Raw genomic sequence first — 5282 nt, forward strand, 5'->3', positions numbered from 1 at the left:
AAAAAAAAAAGATGGGCAGTGGTGGCACATGCATTTAATCCCAGCACTTGGGAGGCAGAGACAGGCGGATTTCTGAGTTTGAGGCCAACCTAGTCTACAGAGTGAGTTCCAGGACAGCCAGGGCTACACAGAGAAACCCTGTCTTGAACCGCCCCCCTCCCCAAAACATGATTTCAAAAACAAATACACACAGATGAGGCATAGTTGATATTAATGATGAGTGAATAAAACAAACCCAGTAAGAGAGAGACAGAAAAATACAGTTATTTGATGTCATGGGCAAATCCAGTTGGGGTCCCTCAACCTGGGGAGAATCAGGGTTTCAGTACTCAGGTGGACAAGGAGTAGGCAAGTGACAAAAAGAGGAACACAAGAGAATCCTGAATCTGAGTGAGCATCAGACTTATATAGTTATTACAGAAGAAAACAAGGAAGCTAGGTGATACATCAGCCAAGATACATTGAGGTCATCTGATGCATAATGACTCTTTATACAAAACAGAAAAATGCATGCATAAAAGTGGCAGGAACCAGTCACTGATTACAACTGAAATAAAATCAGCCCTATCTAAAATTAGCTTATTCTTAGGAGCCAGGTGTGAGGGCTTCATGCTCTAGGTGCAAGGGCTTCACGCCCTAGCCACAATTTAGTCTATGTATAACCCACCAACAGGGGTCCCTTAGTAAACACCTAATTATGCTATTCTTCTGGGCTTTGAGAAAGTATGCACCAGGGAGGTACCATTCTTGCTAACCTTTCCTTGAATAACACAATACTCTAATTCTTTCTTAAACCACAACCCATCTTCTTTCTAGACCACTGTAAGTTTCTGCATATGGGAGTGACTCAGCTGTTATTTAAAGTGTTTGTGGGGAACCTCCATTTACCAGAAGACCCCACCAACTTTCTTCTATTATGTAATGTAGAGTGCCATACATGACTGTAATGAGAATTCTAAGTTTACTTTGTTGAACTTGCCCTGAGATTTCTAACTCTTATCCAATAAACTGCAATGCCTGATTTTTTTAAACTATCTCTTTCAACACTGGAGGTCTTTTGTTTGAATAAGTAACATTCTTATGAAATTCTTAGCCCAAGGTTGGCTCAACAATTGACTAGCATGTTGTGACACCAGTGGAGGCCAGAAAACAACATCCAATCTAACTTGGCTATTTTTCAAATCATTCCTTGGGGGCACTTATAATAAGACAATACTGAAAGAAAGCACACCAAACCCTTTACCGACTATCACAAGGAGAAATCTGGACCACATCCATGTTACAGGACGCTAAGGTCCACCACAAGACCAGTTTCTGTGAAAAATTTTGTTTCAGTACTGTGGCCAAGCTTTTGGGCTTATCAGACTCCACTGGAGTGGGTGTGGCAATTTGAAATAAAGATGTTACTGCAGATTTTAACAATTTTTAAAAATAGTTGATCATCTGGTTATCTAGAATAAGTATTCTTTGGTACAGGGGTCTTTTTGCTTCTAGCCTCCCAAATAACAAGGACTACAGTAATTTGTCATCCTTCCTGGCTAGGATAAATTTTTTTGTCACTTAATAAATATTTTAGTAATCTAAGTTCTAACAGCTATTACAGAATTTAAAATTGCAAAACACTGAAGTTCTATATCTTTTATTCAATAGTAGAAAGTAGTTAATTTTTTTCATTTTTATGAGGACAACATTTAATTGAGGCTGGTTTACAGGTTCAGAGGTTCAATCCATAATAATCGAGGTGGGAACATGGCGGCATCTGAAGGTTGTCCGAAGAATGTTGACTCCCAGGCAGATAGGATGAGGATTTTTTTTAAATTGATGATTATATTATCTTATACCCAATGTTTCCAAAATTTGACTAGAAAAATTGCAGAAATTATCAATAATTTCAGCAAATTGTTATGAAACATGATTGATTTAAAATTTTACCAGTCTTAATACATATGAGTAACCAGCATGCTGAGAAAGAGATCATGGGCACACTCCTCTTCCCAGTTTCTCATATAAAATAAAATATTTAGAATATACAAAACAAAAGAGGTTAAAAAAAACCCCTACAGTGAAAATTCTAAATGTGTGAAGAAAGAGATTAAGAAACATACTAGAATTTGAAGACCTCCCAAGCTTATAGCTTGTTAGAATTAACATTGTGAAAAAAGACCTTCCTACCAAAACAATTTACTGATTCAATGAAATCACAAACAACATCCTCATCTCATTCTTCACATAAATAGAAAGAAAATCCTCAATTTGATATGGAACAACAAAAGACCCAGAATAGCCAACTAGTCCTAGATAAGTGTTTGTTTCTATGCATTCTGCTCGTTTTAAGTGCATCTGTCTAAGACCCCAACTTTTATACATTTGTTTCTCTTGTATCATTGACTCTTAAGTCAGTTGTACTTTCAGTTGTCCATTGTACCCATTTGTCTTCTTCTTCCACAGTTAGGAATCTCAGAACTCACTCTTAACTTTTATGAATATTAATCTATCCAACCAAAAATGGGTATTGGTTGTATATGATTGTCTTAGAAAGGGTGAAGGAGTTGGAGTAGAAACAAATGCAATCTTTATGGGTGCCTTGAAAACCTGGTGTAATTTGATAACTATAAATTGTTATATGATGTTCCTATTTGGTTTTCTTCTCTAGATTTTCAGTTTCTGACAAAGAAGCTCCAGTGAGTTTACTTTAGTCAATTCCAGGGTAGATACCACAGATATTCCAAATTAGTTTGAGAAACATGGGTAACTTGATTACTGCCCTCATTCCAACCAAGGACTGCAAAAGTCTTGGAGGACATTATATACTCAGGGTTCCAAAATTACTTGAGACCTGGAATGTTTTGACTAGAATCTGTAGCACCTTGCAGATTGCTATCATGACCTTTCCACTGGAACAAATGTTTTGTAGAGGGGTCATTTGACATATTGAGGCGAGTAGTCTGGAGTATTTGATTGTGTTTTCATTTCTTCAGGTTGCTTATGTTACTGGTACTGTGTTCATGTAGATCCCATCTTTCTTGGGTTCTTCTTAAACATATTTATTTGTTATGACCATGCATCTCTTGATAAATCAAAGTTTCTTTTCATATAAATCATAGTTGTGTGTATTATTCTAGTTGAAAGTAGATTTTGTTTGATATTAGAATGGCTACTCCAGCTAGTTTCTTGGGACCATTTGCTTGGAAAATTGTTTTCCAACCTTTTACTCTGAGGTAGTGTCTGTCTTTGTCACTAAGGTGCATTTCCTGTATGCTGCAAAATGTGGGGTCCTGCTTACGTATCCAGTCTGTTAGTCTATGTCCTTTTATTGGGAAGTGGAGTCCATTGATGTTAAGAGATATTAAGGAAAAGTGATCGTTACTTCATGTTATTTTTGTTGTTAGAAGTGGAATTGTGTTTGTGTGGCTATCTTCTTTTGGAATTTTCTAGGGTGTAGTTTCCCTCCTCGTGTTGGTGTTTTCCACCTATTATCCTTTGTAGGCCTGGATTTGTGGAAAGATATTGTTTATATTTGGTTTTGTGATAGAATATATTTTCTCCATCTATGGTAATTGAGAATTTTGCTGGGTACAGTAGAATGGGCTGGCATTTGTGTTCTCTTAGGGTCTGTATGATATCTGCATAGGGTATTCTGGCTTTCATAGTCTCTGGTGAGAAGTCTGGTGTAATTCTGATAGGTCTGCCTTTATATGTTACTTGACTTTTTTCCCTTACCACTTTTAATATTCTTTCTTTGTTTAGTGCATTTTGTGTTTTGATTATTATGTGATGGGAGGAATTTCTTTTCTGGTCCAGTCTATTTGGAGTTCTGTAAGCTTCTTGTATGTTCATCTCCTTCTTTAGGTTAGGGAAGTTTTCTTCTATAATTTTGTTAAAGATATATACTGGTTCTTTAAGTTGGGAATCTCACTCACTTCTATACCTATTATCCTTAGGTTTGGTCTTCTCATTGTGTCCTGGATTTCCTGGATGTTTTGGGTTAGGAGATTTTCACCTTTTGCATTTTCTTTGACTTTGGGTCAATGTTTTCTATTGTATCTTCTGCCCCTGATATTCTCTCTTCTATCTCTTGTATTCTGTTGGTGATGCTTGCATCTAGGATTCCTGATCTCTTTCCTAGGTTTTCTAACTCCAGGGCATCTCTCTTTGTGATTTCTTTATTGTTTCTATTTCCATTTTTAGATCTTGGATGGTTTTGTTCATTTCCTTTACCTGTTTGATTGTGTTTTCCTATAATTCTTTAAGGGCTTTTTGTGTTTCGTTTTTAAGGGCTTCAACGTGTTTACCTGTGTTCTCCTGTATTTCTTTAAGGAAGTTATTTATGTCCTTCTTAAAGTCCACTATCATCATCATGAGAAGTGATTTTAGATCTGAATCTTGCTTTTCCGTGTGATGGTGTATCCAGGACTCACTACGTTGGAGGAATTGGGTTCTGATGATGCCAATAACCTTGGTTTCTATTGCTCATATTCTTACTCTTGCCTCTTGCCATCTGGTTATCACTAGTGCTACCTGCCCTTGCTATATATGATTAGAGCCTGTCCTTCCTGTGATCCTGGTTGTGTCAGAACTCCTCATAGTCCAGCTTTCTCTCTATCTGATCCGGTGATTCTGAGATCCTCTGGTCCTAAGATGCTGGGTGTATCAGAGCTCCTGGGAGTCAAGCTGGGTCTGTGACCCTGAGATTCTGGTGTGACCAAGGTTTTGGGATCCTAGGCATGTTAGAGTGCCTGGGAGTGGAGCTTACTCTGGGTGTTATGGGTGCAGAGTTCGGGTCCAAGGTCTGCTCAGGGCTCTGGCCCAGACTGGAAGGAACCCTTGCCACTGTTCGGGCGGAGTTCCTACAGCCCTGGATCCTGCTCTTCCCAGTTATTCCTGGTATGGTTGGGATAAATGTTTTGTCTTCCTCACCTCTGAGGTTCTTTGAGGATATCATACATACATAAAATGTATTTTGAGCATATAAATTTTAAGTTAGGAAGCTACGGGAAGGCCTTTTCTTACTACTGACACCATCTAAGGACCACATGTTCAGTAATAAAACTAATTTAGAATTGTGTTCTTGAAGCACCAGAGAAGCAGAATGAGACATAGATATTAACAAGGTCATCTTAGCCCAGGAAGGAGCTTTGCTGTTTTAAAATCCTTCATTTCTGTCCCATCCCTCAGTTGATCTTCTAAGCCCCTAGCCAGGCAAGGATGCATTCCATCCTATTTTGAGAAGATGAATCCAAGATTCAAAATTCTTAAGAGTCACCCAGACAAAAAACTAACCT

This window comes from Mus caroli, unplaced genomic scaffold (assembly GCF_900094665.2).
Source record: "Mus caroli unplaced genomic scaffold, CAROLI_EIJ_v1.1 scaffold_12311_1, whole genome shotgun sequence".
Classification (NCBI taxonomy): Eukaryota; Metazoa; Chordata; class Mammalia; order Rodentia; family Muridae; genus Mus; species Mus caroli.